At 48.0% G+C, this 11,211-nt stretch overlaps 2 protein-coding genes, 1 long non-coding RNA gene and 1 pseudogene across 3 annotated transcripts in view; all 4 read left to right on the top strand.

Annotated features, from left to right (window-relative positions):
* LOC102252255 (zinc finger protein 420-like) overlaps positions 1 to 11,211 on the top strand; it is a 254,464-nt gene that overhangs the window by 180,313 nt on the left and 62,940 nt on the right. The gene's annotated exons all lie outside the window — the stretch shown is intronic.
* The window catches only part of LOC102250485, a 297,308-nt pseudogene that overhangs the window by 244,943 nt on the left and 41,154 nt on the right, over positions 1 to 11,211 (top strand).
* The window catches only part of LOC102251073 (zinc finger protein 665-like), a 38,166-nt gene that overhangs the window by 15,036 nt on the left and 11,919 nt on the right, over positions 1 to 11,211 (top strand). The gene's annotated exons all lie outside the window — the stretch shown is intronic.
* LOC106724986 lies at positions 2,051 to 6,549 on the top strand. Its single transcript, XR_001360811.1, has 2 exons — positions 2,051 to 2,189; positions 6,097 to 6,549. It is a non-coding gene; the product is annotated as an uncharacterized LOC106724986 (long non-coding RNA).

Here is an 11,211-nt window from a genome sequence, read left to right as displayed (position 1 = left end):
CTGAGGAGGAAGGAAGTGGAGACACAGGGAGGAGGGGGAGCCCAGAGAGAGGAAGGGGGGCTGAGAGGGAGCGGGTCCTGGGGAGCAGAAGTGGGGGCCGCACAGGAGGAGGCACTTGAGACAGAGACACGGGTTCAGAGGAGAAGAGTTGGGGAGCGAGTGCAGGGACAGAAAGGGGGACTCAGGGATGAGGGAGCAGGGGGAGCAGCCCTGAGTCAGCAGCTGTGGGAGCGGGACAGACGGGAACAGGCAGCAGAGGGGCCGCGGGCGTGGGGAGGGGAAGACGCAGACGTGTGTGGAGATGGAGCCTCAGAGACCAGGAGAAAGAGCCCCTGAAGGGAAGTAGGTTTCAGGAGTTTCAGGGTCCAGGTGTAGGACAGACAGAGAGAAAAGGGGGAGAGAGCAGGAGAGAGGAGGGGACACAGGAAAGGACCACAGTGGAGAGAAAGGGAGCAGGAGACAGAGACAGATCCACAGACAGAAATACATGTAGTGGGAGGAGGGGACCCTGATCTCGGTGAGGGGTGAGCTGATGGGTTGTGGATGGTTAAGTTGTGATATATCGGCTGTGGATATATATATATCTGTTCATCTCCAGGAGGCAGGGAGAGGGAGAGAGAGTTAGAAACATCAATGAGGAAAGACAATCATTTATCAGCTTCCTCCTGTACGCCCCTCACTGGGGATCAAACCTGAAACCTGGCCATACGCCCGGACTAGGAATCTAACCATGACCTAACCATGGTTCATAGGTCCAAGCTCAGTCACTGAGTTGTGCTGCCTAGGTGTGTCTTTATATTTTTATTTATTTATTTATTTTTTTTTTTTAAATATATTTTATTGATTTCTTACAGAGGTACATGCCCTTGACCGGAATCGAACCTGGGACCTTTCAGTCCGCAGGCCGACGCTCTATCCACTGAGCCAAACCGGTTTGGGCAGCCTTTATATTTTTAATTTAACAGCTGAATTGTATTAGTTATACAGGTTGAATGAGAATTATAAATCTCCAGTTTGTAAGGTTTGGGAATTTTATAATCATTTCCTTCCAATTGCAACCTTTCTTCGCTGAGAGGAGAGAGACTTGTCTGTTGGTCATGGGTCCCTTGTCATTTGCTGGGATGCAACGAGGAAGTGACCTGTGTCTGTCACCATTTGATCCTTTTCTTTCAGGACTATTTAAAGCCTTAGCTTTGTTGCTGTGGGGTGTTTGTGTTCTGTGGATTTACTTTTATGTCTGACAACAATTTATTATTTGAAAACATCCTTAGATAAATCCTCTGGGTCTTCTCAGATCCCCTGAGGAGCTTTAAGAAATGCCCTCAGGTGCACTTTCCCCCATGGAGTTGGACACCTGCTCTGGGTGGGGCATCCTTGGTTACTGAGTTGCTCCAGGTGATTGGAAGGTGAGGACAGGGTATAGCAGGAGGGGTGCTGTAAGCCTTTGTGAGAGTGGGGAGCAGGCTTTGTTCGGGAAGGTAAGGGTGTGCTCTGTTCGGTTTGGGGCGTCAGGACAGCAGCTCACCTCATTTCTGTAGGAGTAGTGGAATCTTTGGGAGGAGAGACACATGAAGACGAAATAAAACACCTCACAGTGTGGTCTCCATGTAGGTGCTCATTGTTCCTGTCTCTGCTGTGACCAAGGACAGGAGAGTTGGCCTTTTCCTCATTTCCAGGTCCTTCTGACTGTGAGTGTGAGGGGAGCTGATTAACAGGCTGTGCTGACATCTTTGAAGGCACATTCTGTGACTCTTCAACATATTGTCACCTGAGAAAACACCCCACACCCGGATCAGGACCAGGACCAAATGGCTGCTTCTCAGGTAAAAGATGTGTCCTGGGTCACAGGCTATGTTTCCTTTTCCTCTGTCATCTGGTGATTTATTTCTCTACTCTGATGTTCTTGTCTTTGCAGGTTGTTTTTCTTTCCTTATTTTATTACTTTATTCAACACAGTCAATGTCAGCACTTTCTATATTTCTCTTTTTTTGTGTTTTTCTTCTTTTTGTCTGTCTTTTTAAAATATATGTTTAATTGCTTTCAGAATGTAAAGGAGATGGAGAGAAAGATAGAAACATCAATTAGGTAGGGAATCATGGGTCAGCTGCCTCCTGCATGCACTGGGTATGGAGTTTGAAGCCTGGAGTGTGCCCTGACGAGGAACCTAAGCCTGCCCTCCTGGTTCATAGGTGAGCCCTCTACCTCTCAGCCACACTGTCCGGGTTATACTCCCCTCCATTGTCCCAGAGCCTTTTCTGCATGCATTTTATCACCCTCCCCAGCTGTGGTTGTAAATTTGTGTTTTTGTAAATCCTCCCCTGAGAAGATCTTTTCCTACCTATTTTCCATTAACTTTTCAAGTGTGGAAGTCAGGGAAGTAGGGGCAGAAAAAGGAAAGGGAGAGAGAGGGAAAGGGGAGAGGGAGGGGGAGGGGAATTGGGAAAGGGAGGCTTAGAGGAAGCATTCAGGAAGCATTCCTACCTTTAATCAGTGACTTTCAACTACTGAAAATGTCCCTTTTGTGACAGATCAAAGTTGGAAGGCAGCCATGTCTAACATCCCTATTGGGATGGTGTCAGGGGCTGGAAATGTCTCTCTTATCAGAGGCTGAGGTATCAGTGAAGAAGGCAAATGCAGGTTTTAGTTTCACGTGGCTGCAGCATCAGCTATAGATCAGGGGTAAGAAGCTGCACATCTGACTGCTCAGAATAGCTCAGAAAGTTCTGAAAAAAGGGCAAATAGAAGAGACTTGCTCATTAGATAAGTACGAGAGACTTGTTCGGTAAATGTACTGTTAGCTTACAGAACATGAGAGGCACAAGTGGATTGGCACTTGCAAAAACTAATGTTTATTTGTGATCATTTCCACATATTTACTTATTGAGGTATTTTTGGCAGTAATGTCACAGCAGTGGTGACCTGACCTTCCATGTGCCTCAGTCACCTGATGCCCATTGTCTCAGTCCACCTGATGTTCACGTGGCAGAGGTGCTCCCCTCACTGTAGAGTTAATAGTTGTGAGGTCCAGGTGGATACGGGGCGCCAAGGGAACCGCAAACACAAACTGAACATTGGCAAGGGACTTTCCATCTCCACCAAACATCCCGTTTCCAGCCCAACTGCAAACTGCTACAAACATTCTGGTAGCGACGGGCAACCGACAACAAACCTGCCTATATAATCTTCCCACTCCCCCTATTGTGTGTGACTCCCCCGGCCTGTGCTTGCAGACCAGGGGACCTCACCTGAGAACATCTGCCTCTTGAATAAACAGTGCATTCTGCTTTTAATTTGTACTCTGGTGCCTTTCTTTGGTCAAATGTTACATTCTTGGTGCCTAAACCCGGGAGACCTTCGTGCCACTGGGCAGGGTCTCCTCTGAGAACCAGAAACTGACACTGTGGTGGGATGGGAAGTTGCAGGAGGTCCCAGGGGCCCCCTGAGGATCAGCCTCTCCGACTAAAGGCTTTACCAGCGATCTCAGTTCCAACCGGCTCTGATGTAGGCCCTTCCTCTGTCGGGGGCTTCTTTCCTGAGTCTCCTTGACTGGAGTTGCAGCTGCCCCAAGGAGACGCTGTCCGGACCTGACAAAGTCTGAGGACGCTCGGACTCGCAGTCCTTCCTGTTTTCTGATGGTGAATTGCCTGCCTTGGGGACGCCCGGGTAGATGTTCTCTCCCCTACCGCACTCTTTCTCTCCCGAAACCGGGACGCTGTTTCGGGCGGGACGAGTGTCTGGGACTCCTGACAATGGGTAGCCAACCCAAACAATCCAAAAACATCTCTAGGGTGCATTCTTTCTAATTGGAACAAACTCGCCTTCTCGGATCTGAGGAAAAAGAAACTAATCTATTTCTGCACTGTCTGGTGGCCTCAATACGTTTTAGATAATGTCTCCCAGTGGCCGCCTGAGGGTACTTTTGATTTCGGAACCCTCATTTACTTCGTATGTTCGCTCTGGCCCCAACCTTTGTGCCTCCTACTGCACCCCCTCCTGCTCCACCTCTCAGGTCCTCTTAGCCACCGCCGAACCTCCAACATTGGCTCCAGGGAAGGACAAGGGCCAGAACTCCGCCTCCAATTCCTCCTCCCAATTCGAACCCTCTGCTTTTACTATACCCCCTGAAGACCTCGAATCTCCCCCTTTCCGGCTCCCTCCTCACCCAGCCGAGGATGAATTTCTCTGTGCCCCGCTTAGTCCCAGCTCTATTAACTCCCCTTCTTCCATTCTAGCCAGCGCTCTCTCGAACTCAAACTGCAAAGCATTAACTGGCAGGGTAAAAGTTCAGGAGGAAAACGGTGTCGCACTGGCTGGGTTCAGTAATTTTTCTATGCCACGGTCCCTGCCCCCAGCACATTCAGCAATCTTTCCATGCCACGGTCCCTCCCCCTAGCACATTCCCTACTGGTCTTATGCCCAAATCAAATCTTTGATTCTGCACCCTCCTCTACGATTCTGGAGTATTGAGTAAAGAAGCAGCCGCCTCCCTGTGCCCCCTCCCACAGGAGGTTGCAGCGTTCCCCCTGTGCGCTCATATTCATTCTAACCGTCTGCCTTCCTCCGTGTGCTCCACCAAATCTCCACCCCCATGACTGCCAGCAAGTTAAATTCACAGGTAGCTGGTCAGTTCCCTTTGGGAGAAATTGCAGCTGGGAAAGATTTCATTCTCCCATCCCAGTACCCACCCCTGCAAGGACTCCGGTTCCTAGAAGGAGTGGAACCAGGGCGGCCCCTTTCTTCCTGCCCGAGGAGGGAGCCAGGGTGGCTTCCAGGTCTCCGTCAGTCCTGATTGACAAATTGGTAGTTAGGAATACCAGGTAAGAGCCTGTGAGGAATGATGGGTCCTCTTGCAGTGAAAGTGGGAGGAATGTTAGAATGCACTGTTATCTAAGGGAAAAGAGGAAGGGATGGAGCAGTGGAAGCCAGGGACCTGGAGGCTGGCGAAAAGGCAGGGGGTGGGGAGGGAGCAGGCTGCATGACGGCATGACTAAGAATGAGGGGGTTATAGGGCTATCATCAAGGAGGCAGGGAAGGGGTCCGGTGGCCAGCGGGCAGGTGGATTTGCCGTCAGTACCCATGACCGAGATCTTGGAAGGATAAAGGGAACCCAGTCGACCAGGAAGGTGACCCACTACCTTCAGTGCGGCCCTGGGCTCGGCGAGCGTGGTGGGGGCCTCCAAGCTGGGCGTCTTCAGTCTTCAGCCAGTCCCAGCATGGCCAGCAGCGGGTCATGACCTGGAAGGGCGGCCCCTCCACACTGGGGTACAGAGGGCTTGCTACCTTTCCAGGGGCAGTCACTTTTCCAGTGGCGCTTTGACCTTATGCCGGGCAGGGCTTGGTTGGAGCCCGGGGCTGGGGGCACTGCTTTGCCCAGTGGCCTTTATTTCCGCATTTGAAGCATTCTCCGGTGGCGATCCTTTCGTTGCACCCCCAACGCGCACAGCCCCCTTGGGGCCATGGTGGCTGCCTTTAGCCGCAGGACTGCAACCAAGTCTGTAGGTCTACCTTCTGTTGAAGGTGGGCATTAAAATGTTAAAGGCCATTTTTCACTTGATCTCGGACCGTGGTCTGAGGGCTCAGGTTAGAGAGTGGGGGGCATAGATTCAGACTCTGCCCTTAGTCCCTTCTGCCTCCCTCAGGCAGAATGGGCGCAGAAATAGAAGAGGCTGTTTTGGAGCTAACATTCTCAGGATTTGGGCTCTCAGGGATAGGGGAGAAGGCGGCTGCTGGTTGAGAGGGTCTGAAGAGAGCATTTCTTAATTTGGGGAAGATCAGAAAAGTGAGAGAGAATGGCTGTCCGGATAAAATCTTTCCCAGCTGCAATTTCTCGCAAAGGGAACTGGCCAGCTACCTGTGAATTTAACTTGCTGGCAGTCATGGGGGCGGAGATTTGGCGGAGCAGAAAGAGGAAGGCCGGCGGTTAGAATGAATATGAGCGCACAGGGGGAACACTGCAACCTCCTGTGGGAGCGGGCATAACCAACTGCTTAACTTCCTAACTCTGTCTGGAATTCCCTGATGCCTTGGCTCCTACCCTTCCTGGGTCCCCTGGTTATCATTTGTCTATTATTAATATTTGCTTCTTATCTCTTACAGTTCCTTCAAAATTGGGCAAAAAACATCACAAAGGTAGCAGTTAACCAGATGCTACTACATCCCTGCTCCCGCATCCCCCTGGACCCTCCGACCCAGGGCCCATAAGCCCACATCCCAACTAAGCCCGAAGCAGCCAGAGCGGTCAACACCCATTATCACTAAAAGGTCGAAATGTAAGGTCCAGGTGGATACGGGGCGCCAAGGGAACCGCAAACACAAACTGAACATTGGCAAGGGACTTTCCAGCTCCACCAAACATCCCGTTTCCAGCCCAACTACAAACTGCTACAAACATATTTATAGCAACCGGCAACCGGCAACTGACAACAAACCTGCCTATATAATCTTCCCACTCCCCCTATTGTGTGTGACTCCCCCGGCCTGTGCTTGCAGACCGCGGGACCTCTCCGGAGAGCATCTGCCTCTTGAATAAACAGTGCACTCTGCTTTTAATTTGGACTCTGGTGCCTTTCTTCGGTCAAACGTTACAATAGTCTCCTTTTCTCAGGAACAAGGGTGTAGTAGTGAATTTTTTTTTTTTTTTTTTTTGTAGTAGCGATTTAATGAAAGTTGTACAAAGACCATCACTTCACATCTGGAAATGTCCCTCTTGTTAGTTTGGGTTTGCTTTGGAAAATGAAGGACTTACTTTTATTTCCTCTAGATCATTGGCTTTTTCATGGGAGCTTTAAACAATCAGGCCTTGATTCTTTACATTTCCCTTCGATTCTATACTCACATGAGAGACATACCCTACACCAGCGGTTCTTAATTTCTGGGTCACGACCCGTTTGGGGGTTGAACGACCCTTTCACAGGGGTCACTAAGACTGTCGGAAAACACATATATAATTACATATTGTTTTTGTGATTAATGACTAGGCTTTATAATAAAGAAGGGTTCCAGGGACTGAAGACCCCTAGGAGGACCAAGAATAGGGACTGAGGGTGTGGGGGAACAGGAAAAACCTTGCCATCTTCCTCAAAACTGATATTTAGACTTAAGTCTCATGTACAAAAAACCCCTGCTGTGTAACGTTGGGTACATTACTTAATCTCTGCAGACTTGTTTGCTCTTCTATAAAATACCCAACTCACAGGGTGATTGTGAGGATTAAACAAGGTAACCTGAGCAAAGCCCATGCTGGGGCCTGGCATGGGGTTGATGCTCAGCAAACACTGGTTTCCTCTTATTCCCTCATCAGGTCTTCAGATTTCCTGAGATTGTCTGCAAAATTGTTCTGAACAAACAAAGAACCACAGTGTTAGAGGCTAGAAGAGATGAGCAGTGGGGCAGAGAACAAGACACAGGTATATGGAAGGGAGAGGAAAGGCGTGCTGGATGCCCACTTGCTTTCCCATGATTTTTAAGACCTCACAAATTAAGTCTGTCTTGTGGGAGCTCCACTTCCCCAGCACCCACTTTCTCCAAGGGATTTAACTTTGATCCACAGCACTCCACTGGGGCTGCACTTAAATGCTCAGTCCTACTATCTTTCTGAGTCTAGTGCCCCATGCAGGGTTAGGCTCATTGAGCTCAATAAATCTTTGTGAAATTAAAATGTCTGTCTTCTCTTGTGGTCATCACTGTAACCAGGTGATCAAACTTAGCTCTGATAATAGTGGGATAGATTGTGGTAGCATAGTTAACCCTGTGACCTCTAAGCAACATAGAACTGTACACTTTATTTATTTATTTATTTATTTAGTTAAGGTTATTTTTATTTACAAGTTTTGAAAAATATAGATTTTTTACATGGGTTACTTGTGCAAAGTTAAATTTAGAAGAATGATAAATGCACTCCCCTCCTCCCAGTTCCCGCCCCACCCTCCGCCCTCCCTCCCCACCCCCTGTCCTCATCCCTAGGTGCACGATTTTTGTCCAGTTTCTTCCCGCATCTCCCATTCCCCTTTCCCCCCCAAGAATAGTCAGTCCATTCCCTTTCTATGTCCCTGATTCATTATAATCACCAGTTCATTCTGTACATCAGATTATTTATTCACTTGGTTCTTAGATTCACTTGTTGATAGATGCATGTTTGTTGTTCACAATTTGTATCTTTACCTTTTTCTTCTTCCTCTTCTTAAAGGATACCTTTCAGCATTTCGTATAATACTGGTTTAGTGGTGATGAACTCCTTTAGCTTTTCCTTATCTGTGAAGCTCTTTATCTGACCTTCAATTCTGAATGATAGCTTTGCTGGATAAAGTATTCTTGGTTGTAGGTTCTTGGTATTCAGCACTTTGAATATTTCTTGCCATTCCCTTCTGGCCTGCAAAGTTTCTGTTGAGAAATCAGCTGACAGTCGTATGGGTATTCCCTTGTAGGTAATTGAGTCTCTTTCTCTTGCTGCTTTTAAGATTCTCTCTTTGTCTTTTGCTCTTGGCATTTTAATTATGATGTGTCTTGGTGTGGTCCTCTTTGGATTCCTTTTGTTTGGGGTTCTCTGCGCTTCTTGGACCTGTAAGTCCATTTCTTTCACCAGGTGGGGGAAGTTTTCTGCCATTATTTCTTCAAATAGGTTTTCAATATCTTGCTGTCTCTCATCTTCTGGCACCCCAATTATTCTGATGTTTGTACGCTTGAAGCTGTCCCAGAGGCTCCTTACACTATCTTCGTATTTTCGGATTCTTTTTTCATTTTGCTTTTCCGGTTGGGTGTTTTTTGCTTCTTCGCATTTCAAATCTTTGGCTTGATTCTTGCGCTCCTCTGGTCTGCTATTGGGTGTCTGTATAATATTCTTTATTTCAGTCCGTGTATGCTTAATTTCTAGTTGGTTCTTTATCATAGCATCGAGGGTCTCATTAGTTTTCGTGACTCTCTCCTCAAGTTTATTGACAGCTTCTAGCACATTTTTGCAAGCCCTCAAAATTGCGATTTTTAGCTCTATATCCTCCATTTCTGTCATGTTTTTTTGTCTCCGCATTTTTTATGCTTTCTTGGTGCACCCCCTAGTGGTCTTTGTGCGCAGTCTTGTTCTAGTTGAGCCTTGATTGTTGTAGTTAATACTAGAGGGATTTGACCACCAGGCCGACTGGCTGTGTGAATCAGCTGTGTCTGCCGCGGAAAACTTCTGTCCTCTGGGGAGGTGCTAATCTAGCCTTTGCCTGAGGCGATCTGGCAAATGGCTCTGCGCAGGGCTTGGGCGGGGCGGGCTCAACAGGGCGGGCGGGCGGAGGGAGCGGTTATGGCCCCTCTCAGTCCCGTTCCCAGAGGCTCTGCTTCTCAGAACCCCCGGAACCGCTGCAAACCTCGGAGGGAAAGCTGCCTTCCAACTGATGCCAGACACTCCCGCTTCTCCCGTTTGGGTCCGAGTCCCCAGCGATTCGCCCGTATCTGGAGCTCAGAGTCTGAGACTCCCCCCTGACCGAAAACGACAACCGCGCTCTCAGCCACCAGCCCGCTTTGCGCGCGCACCTCCGCACCTGAGTTTTTTCCACACTGCGCCTCCTCTGAGCCTCGGTGTGCTGTTATTTTTCCTTCTAGTTGAAGAGTCTCTCCTCAGCCAGCCTTCCTGTGGTTCTGGGTGATGTCCGTTCCGTCTTTTAGTTGTATTTTTGAAGTGGTTGTTTGCGCGGCAGCAGTCTGCGGTGTTTACCTATGCCGCCATCTTGGTCTCTCCGGCTTCACTCTCTGTATTTTCTTGAAAGTTTTCAAGAATGACATTATTAATGTATGTTCAGTTTCATTAAATTTCTACAACATAGTTCTCCACTAATGATACATAAAAATTTTGAAAGAAATGTCCTAATAAGAAAAATTAGTTCCCCTAGGCTGGTGTGATGTTTCTCTCTCTTTCACATATTTCTCTCTCTCTCCTCTCTCTCCCTCTTCTTTTCCCGCCTCTACCTCCCTGCCTTCCACTCTTCAAAAGTCAATGGAAAATATCTTCTCATGGGAGGATTTACAAGCACACAAAGGAAAACAATAGTCTAACTTGTTTTCTATTTTTATCTTTTCTCATTGTGTTTATAAAACACAAAAGGGATCATATCTCTGCGCAGGGCTTGGGCGGGGCGGGCTCAACAGGGCGGGCGGGCGGAGGGAGCGGTTATGGCCCCTCTCAGTCCCGTTCCCAGAGGCTCTGCTTCTCAGAACCCCCGGAACCGCTGCAAACCTCGGAGGGAAAGCTGCCTTCCAACTGATGCCAGACACTCCCGCTTCTCCCGTTTGGGTCCGAGTCCCCAGCGATTCGCCCGTATCTGGAGCTCAGAGTCTGAGACTCCCCCCTGACCGAAAACGACAACCGCGCTCTCAGCCACCAGCCCGCTTTGCGCGCGCACCTCCGCACCTGAGTTTTTTCCACACTGCGCCTCCTCTGAGCCTCGGTGTGCTGTTATTTTTCCTTCTAGTTGAAGAGTCTCTCCTCAGCCAGCCTTCCTGTGGTTCTGGGTGATGTCCGTTCCGTCTTTTAGTTGTATTTTTGAAGTGGTTGTTTGCGGCAGCAGTCTCCGGTGTTTACCTATGCCGCCATCTTGGTCTCTCCGGCTTCACTCTCTGTATTTTCTTGAAAGTTTTCAAGAATGACATTATTAATGTATGTTCAGTTTCATTAAATTTCTACAACATAGTTCTCCACTAATGATACATAAAAATTTTGAAAGAAATGTCCTAATAAGAAAAATTAGTTCCCCTAGGCTGGTGTGATGTTTCTCTCTCTTTCACATATTTCTCTCTCTCTCCTCTCTCTCCCTCTTCTTTTCCCGCCTCTACCTCCCTGCCTTCCACTCTTCAAAAGTCAATGGAAAATATCTTCTCATGGGAGGATTTACAAGCACACAAAGGAAAACAATAGTCTAACTTGTTTTCTATTTTTATCTTTTCTCATTGTGTTTATAAAACACAAAAGGGATCATATACAAATAGATTCATGAGATTTATGCAGTCACTAAACCATCTTGATTTCATAGTTGTAAAATATGTGTCTCTGTACCTAAGCTGTTAGCGTTATTTTAGCTGTGTTTTCTTTGTGTGTGTGTTTTTTTTTAATATATATTTTATTGATTTTTTACAGAGAAGAAGGGAGAGGGATAGAGAGTTAGAAACATCGATCAGCTGCCTCCTGCACACTCCCTATGGGGATGTGGCCCGCAACCAAGGTACATGCCCTTGACC

The sequence above is a fragment of the Myotis brandtii genome, unplaced genomic scaffold, assembly GCF_000412655.1.
Source record: "Myotis brandtii unplaced genomic scaffold, ASM41265v1 scaffold1289, whole genome shotgun sequence".
NCBI classification, from domain to species: Eukaryota; Metazoa; Chordata; class Mammalia; order Chiroptera; family Vespertilionidae; genus Myotis; species Myotis brandtii.
This window is presented reverse-complemented; position numbering and strand designations above follow the sequence as displayed.